Raw genomic sequence first — 11,121 nt, forward strand, 5'->3', positions numbered from 1 at the left:
GTGTGCACTTTGGCACACCTGTCCCTCTTGCATGGTAAGATCTGCATTTGGGCTAGAGTTTGGGGACCCCATTGAACTTGAGCCTAAAGCAGATGCTTCAAATACTGCAAACCAGGTTTGTCATCTAGAAGAACGTAATGCTCTAAGAAAGAATTCTATGCATGTAGCCCTCAAGAAATCTGTGAATAGAGGCAATTCTAGTTTTCTAACCAGATACCAATAGGGCCCAATTCTCATTATTACTTTATGTCCAATATGCTGGTTATAGATAACTCTGAAAAACAGTATAACATATATTAGAAATACATTATGTCAATGGTTAATGCCAATGACTTCTGCCTCATCAACATTTGTCTGAATCATTCATTTCCCTGATTTAAAGATGCAAATTAGATATTTAACTGAAACATACATTTCTTCCACAAGAGAATTCTCCTATTATAAACACATTTAATATTTCTCTTTGCATATCTTTAATACAGAATACACTAAAATCATTTTCATTATCTCTTTGAGCTGATCTAAATATTGAAAATTAACTCCTACAATTAATTATAGAATTTAATACTCATTTTTCTATATTTAAGGATTAAATTAATAAAAATTATTATTATTTCCCTTTCCCTAAGAGTGAACACACTTTTCTGTTTCATATCCTTCAACTGATATGGGTTGACAGTCTTCCCATGCTTTTGCAAGTGTCTTAGCTCAGCTTTGTCCAGAAACAAATAATGAGACAAGTATTTAAGTAAAATAAATTTGGTTGGCAAATAATGCAAAACAAACAAACAAAACATTGATTAGAGAATAGGGAAGCATGTCAGCAATGGAAGAAAGAAGATAAAGGTGAATTATGGCATTTGCAGGTTAATGGGTGGAGCTAGAGACTATCATATCAAGTAAAATAAGCCAATACCAAATAACTAAAGACCAAATATTTTCTCTGATATGCAGACGCTAACATACAATAAGGGGTGGGGAGAGGAAAGAATAGAGTTTCATTGGGTTAGACAAAAAGGGGAATGAAGGGAAGGGAGGCAGAATGGGAATAAGAAAGCCAGTAGACTGAATCGGACATCTCTTTCCTGTGTTCATAAATGAATATATGACCTGTGTGACTCCACATCATGTACAACCACAAGAATGGGAAGTTACACTCCATGGATGTATGATGTGTCTAAAGACACTCTACACATGAAGAACAAATTAAAAGAAGGTGATGCCTAGTGATGTTTCAAAAACAAAATAGTCTTTGAAATAATAGGAAAGTTAACTCTGCCACTGTTATTCTGAACATGTATCATTTCCACAGATCCTTATCCTCCTCACTGAGCCTTGGAAACCCATCACCTTGTGGCCATGGTGATGCTCTTCATAGCTTCCTCTGCCTTATTAAGGAGAATCCAGGCTCCAGGTCCCTTTTGCAAGCAGCAGGATGTTGTAGGGCCAGGAAGGAAGTGGGACCAGCATTGGGTGTCTTGGGCTTTATCACTAAGTGACTTACAGGGACTCCTCCTTCTCTTCTGTTAAGTCACACTTAGGTGACATTGCAGTTACCTCTCTTAGGGAATTAATGTATGGCTGCATGGACAGAGACCCTGCCGCAGTCCTCCACCTGTGCCACAGCTGTCCACGTAAGGGTCTGCGCCTGTCTCCATGCTGGGTGGGGGATGGCCAATTTCACATGTTCTCCCTTGCTGTGAGCCATTGTATTAAATAAACATTACATTCATATTAACAAAACTAAAGAATATTCTATTATGAAGTAAAATACATATTTTATTTTGCAATTTGTAAAGTGTTTATAGTGTTAGCCATGCATCACCACTATCCTATTACATGAGTAATAAATTATTTAAAAAGACAAATAAACCTCATATTTCCACGCCGCTAGTGGTACATCTTTCCTGTGCTTTGAAGAAGAGGCACCACATTACCATTTTGCACTGGTATCTGCAAAGTATGAGTGAGAACTTAATGAAATTCATAGCAAGAGAGAAAAGAAGGAAAGGAGGACAGAGAGAAATTAATATTAATACCTAATACAATTGTAAAAGTTCCTATTATAAATAAAAATGTTTTGTGACACATATCTGAAACAAAATTAATTGCAATGTCAGAGTTAATTAATACTCATAACTTTGTGATCTTTGACAGTCATCCTGTACATATCAAAGGTTCTCTGTGTATTTGCCCATTTATATTCTACTGGGCTTTGATTTTGATGCCATTTCCTGACATTTTGCTTAATTTTCCAGAGGTAAGAGCCAAATTATATTGGTCTTGGGAGCAAATGAAACAAAGAATTTACTAACACAGGAAATATGCAGCATGTTCTGTATTCTATTGAGGGCTAAAGAGAGCCTTGTTTGTGCAAGAATGTAGTTGGAAAAAAAAGTGAAAGTCAATTGCCTGTTTTTTTTTTTTTTTTTTAATGGAAACAGGCCAAGTATAATCAATTATACTTGGACATCTTGTAAAAGTAATGCTTTCTGCTGGCATTAATGATAGGTGTACCTCTGGAGAAGGACTGCCAATCAGGGACACACTGGAAGTAAGCTGGACACACTAAAGGACTGTTGTGGGCTGTGGTGTGGATAAATGGGCAGCGTGGGTGTTGACGCTGGAACAGGGCATGGAGTGAGGGGTGGAAGGGTGGTGGGGAGCAAGGCTCACTAAGTACTTTAAAATGCCACTGTTTTCCAACGTGCTCTTTCCGACTCTTTGAGAACAGGTAGAGGATGTTCTCTCTTCCTGAGGTACATGGTCAACAAGCCAGAGTTTGTGAAGCCAGGTCTTCCACTCTTTGTCTTCTGATGCTTCTGTTCTTGGGGATCCCCTTCCTGTACGTCTCCCGATTTCTACATATTTCATCTTCTTGTTCTTCTGCCCAACTGGCTTCCCCTATTCCTTCTGAATCTTGTGAACTTACAGTGGAATTTGATCTATTTCTTCTTACATGTGTTGAATCCCAAATGTGTTCAGGTTAAAATCATCTCGTCTCAACTCTGGATTCCACAGTACCAAAGATGATAAATGAGAAGCTCAAGGCAGAAGAAAATTGGAGTAATTCCTGATCAAGGATCCTGTTGATATGTGGAAGTGACTAGAAGGGGTCATTGGATGCGTTCAGACCCCAAAAGACAGAACTCGACTTGAACAGGAAGTTGATGTGCAAAAGCAGAACCAGCCAATGAACAGACACCATGCAGGACTGGCCTCTGGTGTGGGTGGTCAGCAGGGGGATGGGGTGGGGTGAGGTATGGAGCAGTCTTAGAGGAACTTGGTTCTGGATGTACTTCTTTTGGCCGTTTCTTTGGCTCGTCTTTCACATATCCATAAGAAATTGATACCTGGATAAAACAGATATTCCTGTCTTCCAGACCAAAAACAACAACAACAAAAAATGAAATTCAGACCTACTGAATAACTTGTGTCATTTCCCCCTTTATTGTTCCATGTTAAAACAGGGAGTATTTTTTTTTTCTGCAGAGGTTAATCATTATGCAGATAAATTCTGCACACCCACCTTATAAATAGTGATTTTTCCAATTGCCCCAGGTAGATAATTATTATGCAAAGTGAGAATTCAAGAACCAGTGTTGTACCGATTTGCATATATCCCCAGGGAAGGTGATGTTATGGGTTGAACCATGTCCTCCCAGAAGACATCTGGAAGTCACAAGCCTGGCACTGGTGCAGGAATCTTAATTCAAAAGAGGGTCTTCAGAGACATAATGAAGGTGAGGCCTTACTGAGGTAGAGTGGGTCCTACTGCTGGAGTCCAGGAAAGGAAGAGATGGAGGGGTGATGAGCATGTGAAGATGAGCTAGAGACTAGAATTATACTGGTGCTGACTGAAGGATGTCTGGGGCACCCAGAGTTGGGAGAGTTAAACAGGGATCCTGTCTTTGAGGCTTTGGGGTAGCACAGACCCCTGACATCTTCATTTCTATGTCAGTCTCTAGAAGTGCAAGAGAATAACTTTCTGTTCATTTGAACCATTCACTTTGTAGCCCTGTGTTAGGGAAGCCCTCCGAAACTAATACAGAGGATAAGACATTCTTTCTTGTAGGTAGCAATAAATGAGCCTGGCTCTAGTAACCCTGCTTTGGGGAATCAGAGTAAGTTTCCACCTAGCTTCCAAAGTCTGAATTCCCCACCCTTGAATGCATTTATTGTTGGTTATTTGAATTCCCCACTCTTGAATGTATTTATTGTTGGTTATTTTTTATAGACCTGGGTGACATGTATTTTAATTTAGGTATGACTCCCCTGTTGATCTTTCTCAGCTGGCATAAATTATCAATTACTATTTGTGTTCTAAATATTTCACGGAAGGATCTCTAAATAAAATGTAATGCAGGAAAGAATTGAAGAGTAGTGATGCACAATTCAAATTAGTTTAATTCAACTTTGAACCTGTTTGTAGAACTTCAAACATTTATTTCTATCTTGGCTTTAGCAAAATAAATATTAAAATATCTGTAGTATCAAAAATACTAATGATGGAGATAATAGACTTTTATTTTAAAAAAAAGAAATTCTTACCATGCCTGGTTCAGATGCTCAAAAGATTAAAAAAACTAAAACTTTTTTAAAAATAATATGGTTAAAATAAAGATAGTTTGAATGCCACCCTGCACCCCCCACCCCCGAAATAAGAGAGACAGAGAGGGAGAGAGAACCAACGTTTCAGTGATTTGTATAGAGATCCAATGTGTACTCCAAGTATTCCACTCCATGCTTGAGAAAACCAGATGCCTTGGGTGATGAACATGAGATACAAATGGAATTGCTATTGAGATTAGAGAGATGTTCAGGCATAGCTCAAACCTCTAAGATTTTCATATTCCTCTCCAATTTTTTGCCAGAGGAGAGAAGTATGTTATGAAAAGATACCATAAAAATGACAAAATAATAACAATAAGTATGGGAAACAGAGGAACATAATAAATCAAACTCTGGGGATGGAACCAGCAAAGAAAAAAAAATACACTATAGGAAACTTTGTAAGACAAATAACCTTAAATGATCAAACTTCATACTTACATAAGATGAAGGTAGAGGTTAAAGAATCTTGAGAGAAATACCCACCAACACGAAAATGTGAACATTATGTGTATACATCCTGATTGGAATATGTAAAAAAGTACTTATGACATAATAATATGTTTAATATTTTTAAAATTGCTAATATAATATAGTTTAATTCTACTATAAACCAATTAGTATAATTTGCCACATTTATTTATGTCTTAGCAAAATAAGTATCAACTATGGTACTTATTTAAAAAAAAACTGCCACAATTTAAGAACATAAGCTGAAGTTATTACACAAAATTATATAACATCTGTTATTGATTTCACAATAGTCCAGGGGGGGCAAGGGAGAAATAGATTATTATATAGCTGAAACAAAGTTGAAATTAACTTGTATGTAAAAATAAAATCAAGGGCTGGGGTTGTGGCTCCATGGTAGAGTGCTTGCCTAGCACGTTTGAAGGCCTGGGTTTGATCCTCTGCACCACATAAAAATAAATAAATATAGTGTGTCCAACTACAACTAAAAAACACAAGTATTAAAAAAATAAAATAAAGTAAAATAAAATCTGAAGGAGCTGTATGAAATGGAGTGTGGATCAGGAAGCAGGACCCATGCACAAGCCAGGGGCTGACCAGGACCTCACTTGGGTCATCTCCAAGCTTGTCAGGAGCACCTGCAATAACTGTAATAATTGGATAGCTCCTGCATACCCAGAGGTTCAAAATGCACATTAAGATATTATCAGACTCTTGCATTATGAACATTTCCATCCATTTACACATTCTTTCCTTTATCTTCTTGGTCACTTGACCCCTTTTGCTTTCCCAATATTTAATGGCCTCTATGGGCTCCTGTGTTTCCCACCTCCCTCAGAACACTGAGGTTTGGAGAATTTAAGTAATCAATCCAATGACTTAACATTGTAAATTACAGAAGTAGAATTCAAACTATATTTTAAAATATGGTTATTGATTCAAGTTTAATGAACATAAAGAAAACTATATCCTTCACAAGACTCCTAAAGCACAAGAAGTAAAATCAAGAATCAATAAATGGATGGATTCAAACTAAAAAGCTTCTTCTTAGCAAAGGAAACAATAAATAACATGAAGAGAGAGCCTACAGAATGGGAGAAAATCTTTACCACACACACCTCAGACAGAGCACTAATCTCCAGGATATATAAAGAACTCAAAAAACTTAACACCCCCCAAAATAAATAAGCCAGTCAATAAATGGGCAAAGGAACTGAATAGAAACTTCACAGAAGAAGAAATACAATTGATCAACAAATATATTCAAAAAATGTCCAACATCTGTAACAACCAGAAAATTTCAAATTAAAACTACACTGAGATTCCATCTCACTCCATGAAGAATGGCAATTATCAAGAATACAAGCAACAGGGACTGGGGATGTGGCTCAAGCGGTAGCGCGCTCGCCTGGCATGTGTGCGGCCCGTGTTCGATCCTCAGCACCACATACAAACAAAGATGTTGTGTCCGCCGAAAACTAAAAAATAAATATTAAAAAATTCTCTCTCTCGCTCTCTCTCTTAAAAAAAAAAAATACAAGCAACAATAAATATTGACGAGGATTTAGGGGAAAAGGTATACTCGTACATTGCTGGAGGGACTGCAAATTGTTGTAACCACTCTGGAAAGCAGTCTGCAGATTCCCCAGAAAACTTGGAATGGAACCACTGTTTCACACAACTAATTAGAACAAATAAATTATTTGTTTAATGTATTACTCAATAAAATCTCCCCAAATTGACACATCTGTTTATATAGAACATTACTTGTACTGAAAATTTCTCATGTTTAAGTTTAACCATCACCCAAATCCTTCTGTGACTTATAAGGACCCCAAAACTTTTAGTGACTAAGGCTGCCTCTCTTATCTAGGTAAAAGAAATATGGCACCAAACTAATTAAATAGAAAGGAAGACTGGATTCAAGACTATTGCCACGGGGAAGAGAGAGATTTGAACTTATCTTCATTGAAACAAAAGGTAGGGGGAATTTTCAGCACTGCCTATGGCAGGAAAGGACAGGAAACTGATGAGAAGAAGGCAGTCACTGCTAGATGAGATCATCTGGGCTCCCTAATTGGCATTTACTGAAGTGAGGCTCCTGTGCTCTCATAGGATGATGGGGCACTATCTTTCTTGGGGACATTTCAAAGGGATGGCTCTCAGGTCCTTGTAAAAGACATTGCTGGGTTCTAGAATATGTACAAGTCAAATGACAGTGAGAGAAAAATGAAAATGGCAAGTGTTCTAATGTAAATGGTCCAAGGGAAGCCAGGGGATTGTCATTTGGAAGAAATTGCTTGGGCATTTCCATATGCAAAGATATTCTAGTTCTTTAAAGGGCTGGAATCCAGACCCTGGTAATAAGGATGATAGGAGATTTGTAGGGCATGGACTTTTCAGTGAGGTTAAGGGAATAGTGTTTGCCTGATGGTGTTTAGAGAATAAACTGTGCAAATGGCTATGATAGAGCACAGCTGCTTGGGAGGTGATAACACCCAACAGGAAGAGGAATTCTTCAGAGTATTAAGGGTTAGTATAACGAGGTAGAATGGCCTGAATCTAGACCATTAAGCTGGACATTAGGAAAGTATTTCTAAATGTAGGGTTGATGAGATTTGGGCATAATTTGCTCAGAAAAGGTCGCTAGGGTGTCATCACTAGGAATACTCAGGAGTGAACAAGATGATATCCATACTGCCATTTAAGGCCACAGTGACAAGGTCAAACCCACAGTAATAGAGAAGAGCAGATTCCATGACCCTGAATGTGTTTTCCACCCTCATGATAAGATTCACCTGAATTTACAAAACAACAGAACAGAGCATTATAATTTGTAATATTTAGTCTCAAGCAAGGATTCACACAACAAAAATGTGTTTCTCTGTTTTCCTTTAAGTAGCTTTTAGAGGGTAGATGTTGGCATCAGTGAAGAGAATGAAATCCATGCCCATTTTACATGATAAGGAATTAATTTGCAGCCAATGTGCTTATATTAACAAATTGTTATTTGGTTAGAAAATAGCCTGAGTGGTACTTTATCTCCTTAATGGCACTATTTAACAACTCCTTTTAGATGTTTCTGCTTAATTTTCATGCGAATTTTAAGCTGTTTCCATTTTTTTTCTGTTTTAACAGTATTTTAAATTTAACAATGTATTGATGTTTACATTTTGGTTTTATTTGATTTCGTTTATTTTATTCAAAATAGTTTGATTGGCACTTGATAGTTTAGTAAATGATGAAAAAGATACTGAATAAAATTTCTGCAATACAGGATTGGATTTCTATATTCAGTGAATGTCAGGGCAGGCCTTTTGTATTGAAGGGCAGAGTGTGAATTCTCTATAGTAATTTTGAATATCTCAAAGTATTAATACAATATTGCATTATTATTATATTATTGTATTATTATATACATTATAATATATAATGTATTATTATATATATATTCTTTCAAACAGGGGAGAATCTGTAAATAAGGATCATTGCAGACTTTTGTCAGGAACATTGATTCACCTTGTTCCCCAACCTCTACCTCTTTCCTGATGTCATAGAATTAGCCATTTAACAGGCATCAAGGTATTTTCTTGTCTGCCAGGAACAGTCCTAGATATTGGCCCATAGAAGCAGTCAGCAAGAACAATAATATCCATGCCTTCTTTCAGATCTAATCCCAGTCAGAGAGACAGAGGAAACACTGACAACTAAATATATATAACAATATCAAGAATTGATAAAGGTCATTGAAAAAACTAAGCAAAGTGAATGACTGGGTGATGGAAACTTAACTAGGTAGGGAAGGCTCTCTGAGAAAAAGTGATCTTTGGACTGATTCACTGGATAAGAATACAGACCTCAAAGATCCTGCAAAATGCACTTAAATGCCAGTTTTCTTTATGTGCAAGTCTTACTTTTTATTTAAGTTTTGCCAAGGAACAAGTCAAACTGTTCTAATCTGTAATGTTTAAAACTGACACCAATCATTTCACAAATACTGCATAAATTCCACCTGTCTACTATGTTAAAAGCACTGCTTGAAGTCTTTATTTATAAAGTTTCTCTCAAGACCAGAGAATTCTGGCTTTGTGTGCGGATTTATTTCTATGTAATGTGAATAGGTTTTAATTTGAACTTAATAAATGTCTACCATATGAGAAACACCATGGCTACTGCTCATTAATGACAAAATGCTGCTTAATTTCAATGGCCATTTGAAGAAAGTTTTCAGTATGCTTTGCTTTTCTACTAATGTCTTCTAGAGAACTTTAGACATTAGTAGAATTTACCATTTATCGCCTCATCTCATATCCAGATTAGTCCAATTCCCTTCTGACTAGCACTTTAGACATTTCAATTATAAGTCTTTAGTTAAGACAGAATTATTACTTTTAAAATGTTCATTTTTTTTATTACTTCTCTGATCACTGGCTTTATGATTAGTTCACTTAAGGAACTGATCTGCTTTTGAGTTTAAATTGGGTGAGTTTTGTAGGATCAAAGATCTGCTAGATTGAGGTACCTTTTCAGGGTTTGCATGCAGAAAAGATGGCATGTATATGGTGGTGTGGTCTGAACGAGTCTACCTAAATTTCTGTGTTGGAAACTCAATCCCTAAAGCATCAGCCTTAGGAGGTGGGACTTTTGGGGTGGTATTTATGTCATGAGTGTTCTGTCCTCATAGATGGATTAATGCTCCTATAAAAATGACTGACAAGAGTGGACTTTCTTTGCTTTTCCACTACATAAGGACACAACATTCATCTACTTCTTGCTCTTGTTTTTTCCACCAGGTGAGGATGCAGTAAGAAGGCCCACACCAGATGAGCATAACTTGATCTTGGAATTCCCAGCCTTCAGATGTGTGGGAGAATAAATTTCTATTTTATGATTTATCCAATCTGTGTTATTTTCTGTTATAACAATTCAAAGTAGACGATGACATACAGTTACCAGGCAAGAGAGTTAAACATTTTATAGTAGGAAAACAAGCCAGGAAGGAAAACCAAAGACCTTAGGGTAAGGTGACCAAGATTTAGTTCCAGCTTGGTTACCTACTAAACACAATAAGTTAGTTAGCCTTGTCAACTCTAAGAGATTTAATTACTCCCTTGAATAATAGATTCTATTCCCTCCTCTTCCTCCTCTTCGTCTTCCTCCTTTTTGTTTTCTCCTTCTCCTTCTCTTCCTTCTCCCTCTTCTTCTTTATAGAATGGCTATCATAGTGGTTAAGAATCATAAACCCTGGGATGAACATAGGTCTACTTTCAAATCCTAGCTCTACCACTTACTGGTTTTGTGTCCTTGATAAAACGAACTAATCTGAGTCTCAGATGCTTCACCTGTGAAATGGATCTAATAATAACTCCTAAATTATGGTTGTGAATCACTGTAGTAATAAACTTAAAGGTTAGTGGCGTAAAACTTTTCATTATTCTGTTTTGTAGCTCAGGAATTCAAGCAGGGTCCAATAGAGACAGGGCTCTTCTTTCAGTCGTGATGACTAACTAGGGCCATGGCAGCAGGGGCTTAAATAGCTAGGATGGTGTGACTGGGATTATAACAAAGAGCTTTTGTCCTTGCTATTCAATGTTTCCTTGCTCCTCTTAGATTTCACGTTCTGGGTGTGAACCCAAGATGGCTTCTTCTTGGGTCTCTCTGTTCCAGTAAAGATGGGTAGAATCACGGGGGCTGAACCACCATCTCCATGTTTCCTCTTTGCATAGTTTGTGTGGATTCCTCCCGGATAGCAGTCTCAGGGAGGCAGTTAGGTTTGTCATTGGGGACTGACTTCTTGTAAGGGAACCTTCCGTGAGCACCAGTGAGAGCTACAGAGTTCTTATGACTTAGCTCAGGAAGTTCCAGAATGTCTCTACCACGACACTGTCTTTCAAGCAAGTCATCTGGGCCATCTCCAGTTCAAGGTGAGGAGAGAGTAGACTCTTTCTCTCATGAAGGACCATGAGCCCACATGGAAGGAAGAATTTCACAGTGGCCACATCAGTTTCCACATTCTTCATGAAAATATTTGGAGTTTTG

At 37.3% G+C, this 11,121-nt stretch overlaps 1 long non-coding RNA gene across 1 annotated transcript in view; it reads left to right on the plus strand.

Annotated features, from left to right (window-relative positions):
* Nucleotides 1-9,977, plus strand: part of LOC124084217 (uncharacterized) — a 49,646-nt gene extending 39,669 nt beyond the window's left edge. The window contains exons 5-6 of the long non-coding RNA XR_006849058.2: nt 6,956-7,062; nt 9,876-9,977. This is a non-coding gene — a long non-coding RNA (uncharacterized LOC124084217). The remainder of the gene's footprint in view (nt 1-6,955; nt 7,063-9,875) is intronic.
* Nucleotides 9,978-11,121: the final 1,144 nt, after the last annotated feature.

Source organism: Marmota monax, unplaced genomic scaffold (genome assembly GCF_021218885.2).
Source record: "Marmota monax isolate L192 unplaced genomic scaffold, Marmota_monax_Labrador192_F-V1.1 WCK01_AAM20220418_F8-fsc00022, whole genome shotgun sequence".
Lineage (NCBI taxonomy): Eukaryota > Metazoa > Chordata > Mammalia > Rodentia > Sciuridae > Marmota > Marmota monax.